The sequence below is a fragment of the Armigeres subalbatus genome, chromosome 1 (assembly GCF_024139115.2).
Source record: "Armigeres subalbatus isolate Guangzhou_Male chromosome 1, GZ_Asu_2, whole genome shotgun sequence".
NCBI lineage: Eukaryota > Metazoa > Arthropoda > Insecta > Diptera > Culicidae > Armigeres > Armigeres subalbatus.
In genome coordinates this window covers 216,212,445-216,231,281 of record NC_085139.1, presented here as the reverse complement: position 1 = coordinate 216,231,281, position 18,837 = coordinate 216,212,445, and the positions used below count along the sequence as shown (strand labels likewise).

General features: G+C 40.0%; 1 protein-coding gene across 1 annotated transcript in view; it reads right to left on the bottom strand.

The window, feature by feature from the left end:
* LOC134205769 (uncharacterized) overlaps window positions 1–18,837 on the bottom strand; it is a 259,278-nt gene that overhangs the window by 175,717 nt on the left and 64,724 nt on the right. The gene's annotated exons all lie outside the window — the stretch shown is intronic.

The following is an 18,837-nucleotide window of genomic DNA, read 5'->3' as shown; positions in this document are numbered from 1 at the left end:
TGACTCAGGCGGGTCATCCGAGGTGTTTCCCGAGCTGAACTCCAGAGGCAACTGTCAACGGATGACTATCAACTGTCAAAGGTGAACTAAATTGAATTCTAATTAAATTTATAATTCCTAGAAATAATACGAGTGCAACTGAAACCTTGAGTGGAGGTATTCCACGCACGCTTGTACACCCATAGTGTGAGTAACTTTGTTCTTAACCTAAAATAGTTGCTAATAAATATTCTTGCAGTTTAACATGCGCTGCGCAGGTGTAACGGAGACGGTGTCAGAGAGACCCTGGACGTGTCGTAATTGTCTTCCAACGAGTATCAACACAAGATCCACCAATAAGTCTGCCAGGATTGCGCTAAGGCTACAAAAGTTGGAGGAAGAACGTGCAATTCAGCAACGCGCAGCTGAGGCTGAGAAAAGAGCCATCGAGCTGGAGAAGAAACTTTTACAAGAAAAGTACACCCTATTGGAGGAGCAACTAGAAGACGACAGGGACAGCATCAGCAACCGGAGTCGAGTAAGTCAAAGGGCAAAGGAACAACAAGTGACTCTATGGGTGGATCAACAATCGCCGGATAATGCACTGGGAGATGAAGCTGCCGGAGGAGCCTTGGAGCAAGGGGAACTGGTCAATCGTTACAACTCTACAACGAGGTGTCAAGAAGCAGCCCATTTGTCCAAAGACAACGTCAAGCAGCCTACAATGCCTCTTAGTTCATCACAAGGGATGCAGTTCAAGGGAACAGATCAACTACAAAATCAAGGGAATCAGCAGCAAAATACCGGCGCGATTCCCAAAGTGTTTCCGAAACAACATGCCTTCGAGCGTGGCCGAGTTACAGCAGGTAATCGTATCTGCCCTGCATCTCCCCCACGGCCATCAGGTAAGTCATTCAATAATCCTGTTATACAACCAAGAGGACCGTCTCAACCAAATAGTTCTTATCTGGACCTGCTAATAGCGAAGTTAGGGTCGATAAGTCCGATACTAGACGATACAAGTTCGGCACGACCTGTTGGAACTGAACCTGCTCTCCCAGGTCATTCCGCCCCTCCGGTTTCTCTTTCCACACCTTTGGGGAGGAACGAAATTCGAAATGCTCTTCAAGCGAATCTATGCAATACAGCCAATACAGTTCAGCCAAATATATCCGCAGCTAATCCGGATCCACAAATACCCGCATTTAGCCCTTCCCCCTCGCAGTTAGCCGCCCGTCAAGTCATGGCACGTGATTTACCAATATTTTCCGGTGACCCCGCGGATTGGCCAATTTTCATAAGCAGCTTTATCAACATTACGCTGGCTTGTGGATACAATGGCGCTGAGAACCTAGCTCGTCTTCAGCGCTGTTTAAAAGGTCACGCATACGAATCTGTCAAAAGCAGATTACTGCTTCCCGAATCAGTACCTCAAGTCATAGATACCTTACGTTTGTTATACGGGCGGCCAGAATTGTTGATCAGTGTTTTGCTACAAAAAGTGAGAAGTGTTCCATAGCATAGCATAGCATAGCATATGTGATTGTACAAATCGTGGGTGGCTATACAATGCTCAATTCAAGCTCCATCCGGAATAAGGGCGAATGTCGCAAGAGAAGACTCTCCCCGTCGACCCCCTCTCCCTTAAACAAAAGTGACAAGCAGCAGATCTCTCTCTGGTTTATCATTTCAGAACGAAAGAAAACAATGCGAACTTGCATTCTGAGGTGATAAACTGCAAAGAAACTCCCTGCCTGTCACTTTCATTCAAATGAGGGGAAGTCGACGAAGAGATCCCTCTCCCGCGACACCCGCCCCCTCACCAGACAGAGCTTGAATTGAACAATCTACTGTATATTGTCGCAAATTGGTACTTGGGATTAGTACCTTTTCCTATACAGTAGCAGTTGTATACCTGGCCACGTCCTTACAATCACGGAAGGAAGAGAAGGAATGTTAGTTCAACATCTACTAGTGAAGATGCAGGGAACCCATACTACCTTCATAGATGTCTCGGGAAGGAAAATTTGTGTTAGTGGGAAAGGTGAATAATAGGGAGCTCTATTCGACAATATAGAGCGTTTGTCAATAACAGTATATGCTGTAAAAGTAATAAAATATATTCATCAATTTACTTACGAACCGTCCTAAGGGAAAAACAAACACAAAAACAAAAAGTGAGAAGTGTTCCAGCACCAAAATCGGACAAGCTAGAAACCATCATCGACTTCAGAATGGTAGTACGTGTGGTGACCGCTGTCTTCCATGACGTGGCAATTGGGCGGACTTGGTGGGACTAACTGGACGACTCAGACTGTCGATCCGGATTTTCACACAGAATGAATGCTTGAACGAGTTTGATGAACTAGCGAACTGGACGGACTGGACGTACTGGACGGACTGGACGGACTGGATGGAATGGACGGACTGGACGGAATAGACGGACTGGAAGAACTTGTTGTGACGGATCCGGACTTCGAACACCAGAACACCAGAGCTTGATGGCTGTATCATCCTTCTCTCGGTGTACGTCCCCATAAACTTCTCCGTTTTCAATCTCATCTATTGAAAAAAATGCATATATATATATTTACAAAAATAATTTCAAATAAAGCTACAAGATACTAATGTTATTGAATGTTATACCCGTTCTATAATCATTCCTTATTTCAAGTTGTAAATCATCCATTCTTGAATTATCTGAATCATGTTCTGTTAGCTCGTACGGTACCAATTTCACATCTTGAATTTTCCTTACGTACTGTACCCCGCGATCGCTTCTTATTACAATTTTTCCTCCTTCTCTTGATATAACTGTGTATCTATCTTGCGAAAACGATGGATCTTTTTAACTTTTCTTCTGGACTGCAACAACAACCTTATCTCCAATTTTTATTTCCGATTCCTTGGCACCTCTGTGATAATCTGAATATTGTTTGCTTATCAGTTTCGCAACGGCATCCTTTTCTCTTAAATCTTCTATATCTGGTTCATTTGACTTTGATTCCCAAAAGTGCAGGAAAAATACCCCTATGTTTCCAACCAACTAATAGCTCGAACAGGGTGATTCCCAATCGAGAGTGTTGTTTAGCCGTATTATGTGTGTGAACGTAAATTTGTAGAGCATTTTGCAATTCTCCTTTTCCTGCTTGGCTGCAGCTATTGCTTTGATCAGTCCTTGATTTTGTCGCTCAACAGCACCGTTCGACTGTGGACTCAAAGGAATGGATTTTCTCACTCGAACACCTTTATTCTGTCAATAATCCACGAATTCTTTGCTCTGGAATGGAGGACCGTTATCGCTTTGAAGCACTAAAGGTAGACCCCATACGAAAAATATTCTACTAAGCGCAAGATTGGTACTAGCTGCATCCGTTGACTTCATTTCTACCACAGACAAGTATCTCGAATATGTGTCCACTAGTACTAGAAACTCTCCTGATCCACAAAACGGCAATGAAAAAAATCGACCTGGAGAATTTCCCAAGGTCCTTCTGGAAGACGTCGACTAGTCAATGGTACTGGAGGATTTTTTTGGATAATGTAAGGCATGTTTCGCAACTTTTGATAAAGATTCAACGTCTTTGCTCATTCCTGGCCACCAGAAATATTCACGCATCATTCGCTTCATAGCTGCTGTACCAATATGGCCGCGATGTGCTGTTTGAAGTGACTTCTTCCGTAATAGCTTTGGCAATACGATTTTGTCACCTCTGAAAATTTTTGGGCCCAATGTGCGTAGTTCCTTTGCATGAGTTTCAAATTGCTTCATATGACCAGGCCAATAATTGCTATCCAGAGCGTCACGTATTGCAATCATCGTCATCGTCTTCCGAATGCTGTTCTATGTCCTTCCATGTAATCTCAAACGTCCCTGCTTCCAAAGCATAGAGAATATGTTTGTCGTTGTCTTCGTCCACAGGTTCATCGCGTTGTGTATGTTTGATTAAACAAGATAATGCATCCGCAACATTTGAGTGCCCAGGTACGTATTTAACCTCGAAATCATAAGATTGAAGCCTGAGCGCCCATGCTTCCGCTCGTGACACTGCACGTTTTCCAATTTTTATTCCATTTCCGAATATAAACTGGTTTACCTCTGAATCCGTCCTGATAGTAAAAAACTTACTCATCAGGTAGAAAGAAAATCTTTCAACTGCCCACACCATTGCCAGCGACTCCTTCTGCGTATGAGGATATTTTTTTTCTGACTCAGAAAGCGATTTTGATGCACATGAAATCACTCTCGGGATATTGTTAGCGTCATACTGCACTAAGACAGCTCCTAACCCAATAGGAGAAGCGTCTACAAAAAGATCAGTTCTATCTTCGCTTCGAAAATATCCCAGTTTTTGAATTGATTTCAACGCTTGAGTTTTCAAATATACGAATTCATTATCAGCTTGACCCCAGAAGAATTTATCGGATTTAGCAAGATTCCTCAAATTTTGAGTTTTGTCTGCTCGTTGCAGAATAAATCTTTCTAAAAAATTCATCAATCCCAAGAAACTTTTAACCTCCGACTGGTTTTCTGGTGTACGGAAATCTTGAATTGCTTTCAATTTTTCATCATCGGCCCTAAGACCATCTTTCGATACAGAAAATCCAAGGAATTTTACAGACTGTTTCCCGAAAGCACATTTTGACTCATTTATGAGAACTTGATGTTGATGCAAACAACGAAGAACCTCCTTCAGATTTTCGTCAGATTTAGATTCAGATTTAGTTCTTCCAAATACGAAAATATCATCAAGATAATTACGGCAACCCTTGCATCCCTTCAGTACAATAGTTTGAAGAATTTCTTGGAAAATGTCTGGAGCGTTGCATAAACCAAACGGAAGTCTTCTATACCGGTACGTAGCGTTTCCAGCGAAAAAATTGGTCAAATGCCTCGAGTTTTCATGTAGTTCGACATGAAAGAACGCACTCGTAAGGTCAATCGTAGAAAAGTAAGTTGCTCCATTCAAATCTGCCAAAATGTTTTCTAATGTAGGCATTCTGAACGGTGTACGAATTATGCTTTTATTCGGTCCCCTGAGATCAACAACCAGTCGAATATCATTTTTTTCTTTCGGTACGACCAGTAACGAAGAACAAAAAGATTTATCCATCGTTCCATCAACAGGTTCAATAATTTTCATGACAAGTAGTTCTTTGAGTCGCCTTTCTGTTTCTTCTTTGAATGCCGGAGGAATGTTCGTAAAAATATTCCTTGATGGAGGCCTGTTTTATCATACGATAATTGCACAGAAGGTATATTGAATTTTGGAAATTCCCCTGAACATTTTATCGCTCGTATTTCTCCTGGAAGTATCCTGAGATATTCAAGGTCTTGTGAGGGAACAATGGGAACATTTAGGCCAATTTGTAGAACACTGTAACGAATTGAAGTGTTTCTTCCTAATAAGGGCCTTCCGTTTGCAATGGCGTAAAATTTTTCCATGAAGCGCGGTCGTTCATCGGATATAGACAGTTCTGCTACAAATGTTGCAATTACTGGAATTTCTCCCTTTGATGCATAAGCTTTTAGATGTTTATCAGAGCCCATTTGCAAACAATAAATAGAACTCAAATAATATTTCTTCAAAGTCAAGAATGTTGCTTGATCTACCGTGTTAACTTCTGCCCCCGAATCGATTAAAAATGTAACTTGTAATCCTGCTACGAATCCGATCACCTCTCCATTATTAGACCCCAGTTCAGCATTTTCCAAATGACATATTGGTTGCTGCAAGCAACGAAAAATAATGGTAATACATCTCTACAAATAATGAACTCATCAACGCATATTTATTTTATAAAAGAAACAAAAACAAGTTTTTTAGATTCAAAAAATTATTCGGAAATCAAATCACTTACTACTTCCATTTCTTGATCATCACTGTCGAAATTTTGCTGAGAAACTGCAGCAATCCGTCGAACTTTCGGATCAGGACCTTCTTTCATCTCGGGCAAATTTCGTTTAGTGGTCTTCGCAGATCGACAGGCACGTTCAATATGCCCTTTGACCTGGCAATTGCGACAAATTTTCTCTATAGCATGACAATGTGGCGCCGCGTGGAACGTGCTCGTACACCTCCAACATGCTTTTCGATCAGTTGAACTCCTTGTTACTTCGTTTCGAGAAACAATTCTTGCTCGACTGTTATGTCTTGCTGTAGTAGAAACATCTCTTAGAAAACCCTGATTGCGAAACGGAACCCTTGATGTATGAGAATGACTGTCCCTTGCATTCTGGTTAAAAGAAACAGCAGCGATTTGCTTAAAATTCTGGTGATTTTTCACATATAATTCCTCATTAACTTTATCCATCTCAACGGCTTTTACTTTATCCAATAAATATGCCACGGATTCTCCTTTTCTCAAAACCTTTCTACTAATAGCCCTGATGTTTGAAGTAATGGCATGGGATTGAATGGTTAACGCGACATTTTCCGCTAGTTGTTCTTCATCAAAATCACATAATTTAGCAGCTGTTATTACACGCTTAACGTAAGTTGTATCTGCCTCCTCCAAATGCTGTGTTAATGAGCGAAGCTTTTGACGTTGCATCAGAATATAGCTACGTGATCCAAAATAATTCTCCAAGCGTTTGATAGCATTCGAGTACGGACTAGTTACAGGATCGGGCATTCCGTTTATATTAACAGTAGCACTGAACACATCCAGAAGTTTCGGGCCAGCCTTAATTCTAAAAATATTCATTTTTATATGTTCGTCAGCAATACCAATAAGTTCCATCGAGGCTTCTAAAAGATCCTTCCACTGCTCAAAACATTTCTTATCAATTTCTTCATCTCCAATAGCAGATTTACATTCCGATACATTCAATGATGCAACGGATAAGTTGTTCATTGAGGTTTGTAAAGTTGACTCATTCATTCTTAACTGGTTCTCTCGCAAAGTAGAATGTCTGAACTGTAGGTCATCCTCATCAGATTGAAACGGTGAATTTTCAAAAAACGAGTTTTCTGTAGACTCAACTTGTTTTAACTTTTTTGATAAAAATGTATTGCGTTTCTTTTCAGACTTCAAGGCTTTCTCCAAAAGTCGCACCTTTTGTTTCAGGGATTTGGCTTTTTTACTAGAAAGAAAAGAACCAAATCATAGCCTTTATCAACGTTGGTTTTATTGAATATTAATTTCAATTTTCGAGGCCCATAATATTTTTTTTACCTATTTTTCAAATTGTAGATATCACTAATGTTACAGTGATAAAAAATGTAATTAACTTAATTTTTTAATCATATAATATGGTTTGTGTTCTTTGTGGATTTTTATTTAAATATTGAAATACACTAAATCAGCCAAGGTTCTCATTTTTATTTTGACCCATATGGAACAAACTTTCATTAGTTTCAATTTTCGCAAAAACCTAAAATATCCTGCCACACGATGCACAATGCACAATGCACAAGACTCATTAATCTACACAGAGATTTCCTTTCCAAAAATATAATCCGTTCAGAGACTCACGAAACCACACGGAGGCTTTCTATTATATCCGGTTTTTAAGTCCACTCAGAGATTATGATTCCCACACAGAGGATTAGTAATTAATTCATACTAAAGTCCGCTCAGAGACTCACTAACCCACACAGAGGCTTTCTATTATATCCGGTTTTTGAAGTCCACTCAGAGACTATGATTCCCACACAGAGGATTAGTAATTAATTCATGCCAAAGTCCGCTCAGAGACTCACTAATCCACACAGAGGTTACCTTTCCAAAAATTAACTCCACTCAGAGAGAATTCACACAAAGGCTTTCTATTATATCTGGTTTTGAAGTCCATGAAGGGACTATGATTCCTACACAAAGGATTAGAAATTAATTCATGCCGAAATCCGCTCTGGGACTCACAATCCTACATAGAGGTTACCTTCCTGAAATAAGAGGCTTACAAACTCACTCAGAGACTTTCTATGACATATAACTAGTTTTGAAGTCCACTCAGAGACTAGTGAACCTACACTAAGGATTGCTATTCAATACAAGAGAGTCCACTCAAAGATCAACTAACCCTCACATAAGACAACTTAAAAAATAATAATGAAAGTTCACCTAACAAATCACTAATTCACATACAGTATAACTTTCTATGGCATATTTATTTTATTTAATTAAATCATAGCTTTTCGCAATTCTCCGCAATATTATGAGGGAACTGTACTGTAATCATTTCATTCAGAAACATATAAACTATAACAAGTTGAGAATACATTGAACAATTCACTCATACACAACACAACTTTTAAACAGTATGTTTTATGTCACACTCGTATCGAATATTTTAGCTAGAACAAATATGTTGTGCTTATCATATGTAAACCACAGGCGAAAAATCAGAATATAGTATTTGAATAATTTTGCACCAAAATATACACAATCATTATGAAACCAATAATTTTGATTTGGAATATATTCATTTCATTGAATTGCTTTGTCGTTTAGATATAAACTGTGTCAATTGTGTTTTATCGTCACATATCATGTCATAAGTTGAATACCGTTTAGATTTTTTTTTTCACGAAACGCTAATCATTGAATTAACTGGAACTTGAATAATGTAAATAGCAACAAGTATAAAGCAATTACAATTAGAAAACAGAAGGGAGAAAATTTTTCATTTCCGCATACAAGAGAAAATTTTCCATGGTAACGCCAAACAAATTTTATAAATTTTCGGAAATTGAAATTTTTCAAATCATAAACGACGTACCACTCTTTCTAGGTACATATTTTTCATATTTTCAGAACTAAAATGTATGTTACTCACTTTTTTGGGAGCACTTGCGCCAATGTGGTGACCGCTGTCTTCCATGACGTGGCAATTGGGCGGACTTGGTGGGACTAACTGGACGACTCAGACTGTCGATCCGGATTTTCACACAGAATGAATACTTGAACGAGTTTGATGAACTAGCGAACTGGACGGACTGGACGTACTGGACGGACTGGACGGACTGGATGGAATGGACGGACTGGACGGACTGGACGGAATAGACGGACTGGAAGAACTTGTTGTGACGGATCCGGACTTCGAACACCAGAACACCAGAGCTTGATGGACAGACGACCTTGACGGACTAACGACTTTGGCGAACTAACGACTTTGATGGACAGGCCAGACAGACTTGTTGGACTTCCTTAGTGATCGAAGAACACTTCTTTGTTTTACGTTCGTCCTCTACAAACTCTCTCTCAAAACTGATTTATTCAATTTCTTTCCTGACCCGACTCCTAAGATAATATTGAACTCGTAATTGAACATTAAGTGATTGCTACGTTTTTTTTAATGCTAATCTTATTCTCTACAGTACGAAGCCTGTGTGATCACTTGGAAGCTGCTGATGAACGGGAACATCTGTCCAACCCAACTTTACTGATGGAGTTGGTAGACAAACTACCAGCACACACCAAGATGCAATGGGCGGATCACATGCAGCGGCATCCTGTCGTTAATCCGAAAACCTTCAGTGACTTCATGCATGGAGTGGTTACAGCGGTCAGCCGAGGAACGATGTACATGGGCGCAACGAGCAGTAGCCAGCTGAAACCGCGACAAAAGGGAGTAATCAACAGCCACACTTTCAATGAGGTTGAAGGTCGAAATGAGCTTGTTTGTAGTTGCTGCAGAAAGCCTGGGCATCGTGTAGCAGAATGTGCAATTTTCAATTCATACACGGTGGACGATCGGTGGAAATTCGCGCACCACCGCAATCCGCCACCACCCGTTACTGCATTGAAATCGTTCCAGCGGTCAGCCTACATCAGGGGTGTCAACGGTGCAGAATCATACTCATCGGGAATATAAACAAGGCCTACTTTTTCGTATTCTTCCCGTCATCGTCTCAGGGCCTCGAGGTGCAATCAAAACCTTGGCATTCTTGGAAGATGGTTCAGATCTATCGCTGATAGAGAGTAGTCTGATGGAGCAGCTAGGAATTGATGGATGGACGAAACCGTTGTGCCTCAAATGGACGGAGAACGTGACAAGAGTCGGAGTCAAAACAAATTCAAGTTTTGATCATAGGGTCGAACAGTACGAAACAATTTTCTCTCAATGACGTTCGCACCGTGAAAAAACTTACGCTGCCAGAGCAAAGTCTTGAGTACGAAGATCTAGCACAACGTTACCGGTATCTACGAGGTCTGCCGATCGCCAGCTATGAGAAAGCCGCTCCACGACTGTTGATCGGAATCAATAATGTGAACCTCACGGTGCCGCTACAAGTAAAAGAAGGAAAGAAAGGTGAGCCCATCGCCGTAAAAACCAGGCTCGGATGGAGCATCTTCGGTGCTAATGGTAAGCAAACCGCCCACAACCTAAACTTCCATGCATGCGACTGCGACCAAGAACTATACAACGTCGTGCGAGACTACTTCACCATGGAGGATGCAGGTGTGAAGCCAGCGCCAGTGCCAGAGCCCGAGGAGATTAAACGCGCCAAGAGTATTATGAAACAGACGACTATACGCGTGAGAGAAAGGTTCGAGACAGGCCTGTTGTGGAAGCAAGAAGACATAGAATTTCCGAATAGCTATAACGTGGCAACCAAACGTTTCGAGTGTCTGTAGCGCAAGATTAGCAATTGTTAGCAGCAAACCTGAAGAATCAGATTGCGGAGTACTTGCAACCTCCAGAGCCACATGTTCGCCAGCGTCAGCGCAATATGTAAAGAACAACAACGCTGCTGATTTTGCCTATGAGTTTCCACGAGCGGTAGAAGGTATTCTCGAAAATCATTATGTAGATGACTTCCTCGACAGTTTTGAAAAAGAAGAAGAGGCGGTACTTGTGTCCCAACAAGTGAGAACCATTCATCCATCTAAGAAACTGGCTTTCGAATAGCGGTAAAGTGTTGAGTGAACTGAAGGAGGAAGAGACGGTGGAAAGCAAGAATCTTTGCTTACGTACGACGGAAGGGAGCGACCATGTGCTGGAATTGCTGTGGTTAATGGTTGAAGACGAACTTTTTTTTTCTATAAATATGAAAGCCGAAGTGCAGGAGGTTATTAACAGCGGTGATCGGCCAACTAAGCGACAGATGCTGATGATTTGATCCGTTGGAACTCCTCAGTGTGTTTCTTGTGCACGGCAAAATACTTCTTCAGGATGCGTGGCGAGCAGGACTGCAGTGGGACGAAAACGTGCCGGAATGTATATTCAACCGATGGATCATATGAACTGGGCTATTCAACAAGATTAGTGACATACGAATCCCTCGTTGTTACTTCCCACGAGCAATCAAGGAAACATATCAACAACTACAACTTCACATCTTCGTAGACGCGAGTGAAGCTGCATTTTCTGCTGTGGCTTACTTTAGGATAGCCAACACTGAAGGTAGAGCTGAATGTACTATAGTCGCTGCTAAAACGATGGTTGCGCCACTCAAGCCACTCTCAATCCCTCGCTTGGAGCTACAAGCGGCAGTTCTGGGAAGTTGCCTATTGTCCTTTGTACAGGAGGGTCACAATATCGAAGTGAGAAGAAGATTTCTGTGGAGTGATTCAGCAACCGTGTTGGCCTAGTTGCGAGCCGACCATCGCCGGTACAAACAATATGTTGCGTGTCGCGTAGAAGAACTACTGTCAACAACGGACGTAGCAGAATGGCAATGGGCGCCCAGTAAACTCAACCCTGCGGATGCAGCGATGAAATGGAGAAAGAATCCCTGTCCCGAAGCAACCGACGAGTGGTTCAGAGGCCCTTACAGTTTATCAACGACATCCTGTGTGAAGTACATTCGTCGTTTCGTCAACCGTCGTGACTCTCCGGCGGAGATTTATACCGATAATGGCACCAATTTCCAGGGTGCAGAGAACGTGTTGAAAAAGCAGATTACAGAAATACACCAAGAAATAGCGGCAACGTTTACAAACACAGATACTAAGTGAATCTTCATCCCGCCATGCAAGCCGCGTACAACAATTATCGGGAACTGGACGACGAAGGTTTGGAGACTTTGGTCGTTGAAGCAGAAGGCATCGTGAACAGTCGACCACTTACGTACCTGCCGCTGGACGCCGAGGAAGCAGAAGCTCTTACCCCGAACCTGATGGGAAGCTCAAGAAGCTCAAGCTCAAGAGGTGTACGACAACCTACAGTGGCCTTCAGTGATCCAGCTTCTGCGATAAGAGATTCCTGGAACCAAATCCAACACCAATTGGATGTGTTCTGGAAACGCTGAGTACGGGAAAACCTTCCCATGCTGACGAAGCGGATGAAATGGTTTGGTGAAACGAAACTCATTGCTGAAGGAGATCTTGTCTTAATCATCGATGATACCCGCCGGAATGGCTGGATCCGAGGACGGGTTAAGCAGGTAATGACCGCTGAACTCCAGAGACAGCTGTCAACGGTTGACTGACTTCGGAGAATGACAGCGAATAATAAAGCCGAGTCATCGAGCATTGCAGAGTGTATACCGATTTCTAAACCTACCTAAACTAAATTCGTTCTAAAATCTATTGAAGTTTGTTGCTACTTATTCTAGTGAATTCTACCATATGTAAGTCATTTCCATGCTACTAGAAGGTGAACTAAATTGAATTCTAATTAAATTTATAGTTCCTAGAAATAATACGAGTGCAACTGAAACCTTGAGTGGAGGTATTCCATGCACGCTTGTATACCGATAGTGTGAGTAACTTTGTTCTTGACCTAAAATAGTTGCTAATAAATAATCTTGCAGTTTAAAGCTGCACTATACCCAAAATCAGTGCTGCTAAGAACCCGGTGAAAAAAGTGCCCTCCCTCTCGTTCGTCGTCACAAAGATAGAACTATAGAATGTTGCCAAAATCGAATGGTTTTTGTTTTCTCAAGATAATTCAACATTTCTTCACATTTTGTGACACTAGACATACTGTGACCCTTTTTCACGCGAATTTTGAAATCAAAACGTTTAAACTAAATTTTTTTACGCGGTTGATTTTTCAATTTTTTTTTTCGTCTTTTATTTAAATTACGCGATTTAAGAAAAAAATGTTACGTCGTTTTAGGGGTTTAAACAATTTACGTGGTTACGAGGATTACGATATTTACGTGGTTTATAAGCAACATAAAAAAAATTTGTTGCCAAAATCGATTGTTTTTTTTTGTCTTTATTAGCGAGGCTTTCAGCCCTAGGCTGGCTCGTCTCGTAAAATCGAATGTTGCCTAAATCGAAAGGGGTCTGAAGTTTGAAACTGATTATAGATAGGCGACGAGAAGACAAAACCTCATTTTCCGATATGTTTCGTCACCAATAAAATAGGGTTTCAAGATTAAATGCATTAACCAAATTTTGATTCAACTGTAAATAAATAAATACAACGAGTGTAACTGCACATAATAGATTTTATTTCTTTAAACATTCCTATGCCTTGCTTGGTGTTAACCGCAAAGCATTGTTAGTAGATGTCGGCTATACTCCGAATAATATAGGCCTCAAAATGATCCCATCTGTTAAATCCCATATTCTTGTCTTGAAACTCACCAAGGTGATATAGATGGGAGAAAACCAAATTACTACCAAGCTCTGCGCTCATTATTTTGCTCATTGCTCATTCCTCTGATGTACGACCCAAATCCGGTGGAAGCTTGAACAGATGGGACTTTTATCTTGCCATCACCAGACCGCATCGTGCTTTCGTGCTGTGCGGTTCTTTCTCTCTTTGCGGAAGGAAGTTTTTAATACTACCCGAAGCTATTTTAATTTCAACGGTGCTTCTTAGCGCTATTTGTACCCACTGATCCCGTTACGATCTTTGCAAGGACCCGTGCCTTCGTTTTACGTTGGACCCGTTTGCGGAAGTAAAATTCCGACAAGCGGTGGTAATCCTGCAGGGACACCGTTCTGGGAAAAACCTCTTAGAAGGTCACGTCTCCACGCTCAGCAATGAGTATTAACAAAAACAAGAGGAAGGGGGAGTCTCTGAATTCTCCACTTCCTTCAAAGAAACAAGGTTTCAAGACCGTCCTGCCCAAGCGCGGAAAAAATAGAAGGAAGCTGGAGAATACAGATATTCCTTCTAACTCTAATATCGGAAATAATTCTTCTCCAATCGAACTGAGCAATCAGTTCGATTTGATTAATGATGAAATTGAGCAAATCGAATCTACCTCTATCCAGGTGATTCGATTCATGCGAAAAGCAAAGGATTCCGCCAATTGTGGTATCTGTTGCCGAGTTTTCTGGCTTCCGGAATGAGATTTTGAGTAACCTTCAGGGGATCAAGGTTTCATTTCAGATTGCTAGGAAGGGTGATTGCCGCGTTTTGCCGGGATCCTTTGACGATCGCAAACGTCTTCTTCACTATTTAACTGAGAAGCGCCATAAATTCTTCACATACGACGACAAAACTGAGCGATTGTTCAAAGTCGTCTTGAAAGGTCTCCCCAGTGATGATAAATCACTGGATGAGATAAAAGTTGAAATTTCTCAATTACTTGGATTTTCACCAGTCCAAATAATTAAGATAAAAAAAAATCTCGTTCTGGTACTTCCCAGAGGGGTATTTCTCAAGAATTTTATTTAGTTCACTTTAACAAAAGTGAATTAAATAAAATGAAAAGTTTGGAAAAGGCCTGTATTATGTCACATGTCCGTGTTACATGGGAACATTTCCGCAGGCCTGGGGGAAATTTCCAAAACCCCACCCAGTGCGGTAAGTGCCAAAAGTGGGGACACGGAACTAAACATTGCCACATGGATGCTAAAAGCATGATTTGTGGTGGAACCTCTCACGTCAAGGACGCCTGTCCTGTGAGAGAAGATTCCAATAAATTTAAATGCGCCAATTGTGGGGACAATCATAAATCCAATTTCTGGGAATGCCCTTCACGCAAAAAGTTTTGAATTCCCGTGCAAAATTGATGACGGAAATTCCAATCGGATCCCAGATTCGACGGGTAGAAATTTTCAAACGCTCAAATTTCGAAACCGGTTACCGGTCGAGCAATTCATACCCACCACAATTCACAAACAAATTTTGCCGCTCGTCAACGGGTAGCAAGCACTTCAGTAAATTCCAATTTTTCCAATGTACCTACGTATGCAAACATCGCTGCTGGTAGACCAAATTTCTCTTCTCAAAATGAGGTTTATACCCATGTCCCAACGGAAAATAACGGTCATGTTGCCGATTCAGGTAGCATGACTGCTTCCTGATTTTGATTTTTAACTGAACAATTGCATCACATGATTGATGCAATGTTCAAAGCAAATACCATTCCTGAAGCTGTTCAGGTTGGTATAAAGTACACACAAAAATTGTTATCGGACTTCGTTTCAATGGATCCAAATAATTGTGTGAAAGTTCTAAATTGGAATGCCCGCTCTCTAAAGGGTAAGGAAGATGAATTATTCAACTTCCTTTCAGTTCATAATGTGCATATTGCCATTATAACTGAAACGTATTTAAAACCAGGACTCTCCATTAAAAGAGATCCAAACTATTTTATCTACAGAAATGATCGTCTTGACAGCGCCTGTGGTGGGGTCGCCATTGTCATTAATAGACGTATCAAACATAAATTACTTTCTTCGTTTGAAACCAAAGTTTTTGAAACCTTGGGAGTTTCTGTTGAAACAAATTTTGGACAATTTTCCTTCATTGCAGCCTACTTGCCTTTTCAATGCAATGGGCAGCAAAAGAATTTGCTGAAAGCTGATCTTCAAATTCTGACTCGCAACAAATCAAAATTCTTCGTAATTGGTGACTTCAATGCCAAACACCGTTCATGGAATAATGCTCAAAGCAATTCCAATGGTAAAATTTTATTTGAAGATTGTTCTGCGGGATATTATACTATTCAATATCCCAATGGACCAACTTGTTTTTCTTCCAGTCGAAATCCTTCTACAATTGATTTAGTTTTAACGGATTCAAGTCAGTTGTGTGGCCAATTGGTAACTCATGCTGACTTTGACTCTGATCACCTTCCTGTGACATTTGAAATCTCACAAGAAGCCATTTATAATCCAATCAGCTCTACTTTTAATTATCATAGAGCTGATTGGGATTTATCAAAACGTATATCGATAGGAATTTTGATGTTGATATTCCTCTCGATACCAAAAGTGATATTGATAATGCTCTCGTATCTTTGACAAATTTAATTGTCGAAGCCAGAGGCATTGCAATTCCGAAATGTGAAGTTAAATTCAACTCCATTATTATTGACGACGATCTTCAGCTACTGATCCGTCTTAAAAATGTGAGAAGAAGGCAATACCAAAGAACTCGCGATCCCGCGTTGAAAGTTATTTGGCGAGATTTGCAAAATGAAATTAAAAAACGTTTCGCTATTCTGAGAAATACCAACTTTGAGAATAATGTCTCGAAGTTGGATCCCAGTTCGAAACCCTTTTGGAAATTAATGAAAATTCTTAAAAACCTCAAAAGCCAATTCCAGCGCTTAAAGAGGGACATAAAATTCAATTAACAAATGGCGAAAAGGCTCAAAAACTTGCTCAGCAGTTCGAGAGTGCCCATAATTTTAGTTGAGGTCTCACTAGTCCAATTGAGGATCAGGTTACACGGAGCTTCGAAGACATTCTCAATCAAGAGAATGTTTTTGACCCTTCGTTGGGAACTAATTTGGATGAAGTGAGATCTATTACTAGAAAATTTAAAAATATGAAAGCCCCGGGTGATGATGGTATTTTCTACATACTTATCAAAAGCATCCTGAGAGCTCTTTATCCTTTTTGGTTAATTTATTTAACAAATGTTTTCAATTGGCATACTTTCCAGATAAATGGAAAAACGCCAAAGTTGTTCCAATTTTGAAGCCGGACAAAAATCCAGCTGAGGCTTCTAGTTATCGTCCAATCAGTTTGCTTTCTTCAATAAGCAAACTGCTTGAAAAGATTATTTTAAATAGAATGATGGTTCATATTAATGACAATTCTATTTTTTGCTGATGAGCAATTTGGTTTTCGCCATGGGCCTTCAACCACTCATCAGTTATTAAGAGTTACGAATTTAATTAGGCTCAACAAATCTGAAGGATATTCGACTGGAGTTGCTCTTCTTGATATAGAGAAAGCATTTGACAGTGTTTGGCATGAAGGTTTGATTGTAAAATTGATGAATTTTAATTTTCCTCTGTACATCATTAAACTGATCCAAGATTATTTATCAGATCGCTTCACTGCAGGTAAACTATCAGAATTCTAAATCTGATAGATTACCTGTAAGGGCTAGTGTCCCCAAGGCAGCATACTGGGGCCCATTTTGTATAACATTTTTACTTCTGACTTACCTGATTTACCACCAGGGTGTCAAAAATCTTTGTTTGCAGATGACACGGGCCTTTCAGCCAAAGGGCGAAGCCTTCGTGTCATTTGTAGTAGATTGCAAAAAAGTTTGGATATTTTCTCCACTTACTTGCAAAATGGAAAATTTCCTGAATGCTTCCAAAACTCAGCTTATAATTTTCCCACATAAGCCGAGAGCTTCTTATTTGAAACCTTCTAGCAGACATATTGTCACTATGAATGGGGTTCCAATTAATTGGTCTAGCGAAGCTAAATATTTAGGACTTCTGCTAGATCAAAAATTAACTTTAAAAATCACATTGAAGGCCTTCAAGCCAAATGTAACAAATATATTAAGTGCCTATATCCACTTATAAACAGAAAATCAAAACTTTGACTTAAGAACAAACTTTTGATTTACACACAATATTTTAGACCTGCCATGTTGTATGCTGTGCCAATATGGGCTAGTTGCTGCAATACCAGAAAGAAGGCACTCCAGAGGATTCAAAATAAAATTTTGAAAATGATTCTGAAGTTGCCTCCGTGGTATAGTACCAATGAACTTCATAGAATTTCTAATATTGAGACATTGCAACAAATGTCCAACAAAATAATTTCCAATTTTAGACAAAAATCGTTGCAATCTTCTATTGCAACGATTAACTCCTTGTACCCTTAGTATAAAATAGGTTAAGTTTAGTTTAAGTTGAAAACATTGTAATTCCTACATGGTTCAATTCAACCAGAGGAAAAAATTCTAACTGCCAGAGGCAATTGAAATGTATTAATAATAACTAAAAGCGTAACATAGCAAATAAGGATGATAGTGTTATGAAAACACGGAACACCTAGTCTAAGAGATGAATGCATGTATTAGATAATTAGCAAATAAAACTAGTTAAAAAAAAAAAAAAAAAAAAAAAAAAAAAAAAAATCTTGCCATCAAGAGAGGAAATACGTAGTAACAAAAGTTTTAATGAATCATCTGCTTGCAGTGCGAAAACTATTTCCCTAAGCTCTTTCTGGAATGATTCTTTTCTTTTGCCCGTCTAACGAGGGCCGATCACTTTGCATCATGTTTAACCTTGAAACAAAACCCAAGATTAAACCACCTTTTCGTGCGCATTAAAATGCATAAAAAAATTGCATGATTTCTCCAAAAGTAATGTTGGTAAGAGACTCGAATGAAAGAGTTGTAAAATACCAATCGACACCATGCGATGAATTTGAATGATGACTGTGTTTCTGTATATAATGAATAAAAAACACACTTTTGTTACGTCAAAATGTCACATTTATTGGTAACGATTTTTCATAGATAATTTTCTAGATCGGCTATTGCGTTCCAGAATTCTTTGGCCGATATTATAACCTTTCGGTCTACGTTGCAAGAACATATGCGAACAGAAGACGAACAGCACTGCATATTTCCACACCGTTATCATCAAGAATCAGGACTGTAAAACCCTCAGTGCATTTATGTATTAGAGCAACTTTGTATACTGGCGGTGAACCAAGACTCCCCAAAAGCATTCTCAAGTTCAGATTTTGTTTTTGGTGTCTCGTCAGCATAATTTTGTTACATTCTTTTCATCTCTC